This window comes from Bison bison, unplaced genomic scaffold (assembly GCF_000754665.1).
Source record: "Bison bison bison isolate TAMUID 2011002044 unplaced genomic scaffold, Bison_UMD1.0 scf7180017864472, whole genome shotgun sequence".
Classification (NCBI taxonomy): Eukaryota; Metazoa; Chordata; class Mammalia; order Artiodactyla; family Bovidae; genus Bison; species Bison bison.
In genome coordinates, this window is record NW_011495033.1 from 11,133,108 (window position 1) to 11,133,889 (window position 782).

At 41.2% G+C, this 782-nt stretch overlaps 1 protein-coding gene across 1 annotated transcript in view; it reads right to left on the reverse strand.

The window, feature by feature from the left end:
• Window positions 1-782, reverse strand: part of MRM1 (mitochondrial rRNA methyltransferase 1 homolog (S. cerevisiae)) — a 10,063-nt gene that overhangs the window by 9,007 nt on the left and 274 nt on the right. The gene's annotated exons all lie outside the window — the stretch shown is intronic.

The window sequence follows — 782 nt, forward strand, 5'->3', positions numbered from 1 at the left end:
AAATAGATTTAAGGGCCTAGATCTGATAGATAGAGTGCCTGATGAACTATGGAATGAGGTTCGTGACACTGTACAGGAGACAGGGATCAAGACCATCCCAATGGAAAAGAAATGCAAAAAGCAAAATGGCTGTCTGGGGAGGCCTTACAAATAGCTGTGAAAAGAAGAGAAGTGAAAAGCAAAGGAGAAAAGGAAAGATACAAGCATTTGAATGCAGAGTTCCAAAGAATAGCAAGAAGAGATAAGAAAGCCTTTCTCAGCAATCAATGCAAAGAAATAGAGGAAAACAACAGAATGGGAAAGACCAGAGATCTCTTCAAGAAAATTAGAGATACCAAGGGAACATTTCATGCAAAGATGGGCTCGATAAAGGACAGAAATGGGATGGACCAACAGAAACAAAGATATTAGGAAGAGGTGGCAAGAATACACAGAAGAACTGTAACAAAAAAGATACTCACGACCCAGATAATCACGATGGTGTGATCACTGACCTAGAGCCAGACATCCTGGAATGTGAAGTCAAGTGGGCCTTAGAAAGCATCACTACGAACAAAGCTAGTGGAGGTGATGGAATTCCAGTTGAGCTATTTCAAATCCTGAAAGATGATGCTGTGAAAGTGCTGCACTCAATATGCTAGCAAATTTGGAAAACTCAGCAGTGCCCATAGGACTGGAAAAGGTCAGTTTTCATGCCAATCCCAAAGGAAGGCAATGCCAAAGAATGCTCAAACTACCGCACAATTGCACTCATCTCACATGCTAGTAAAGTAATGCTCAAA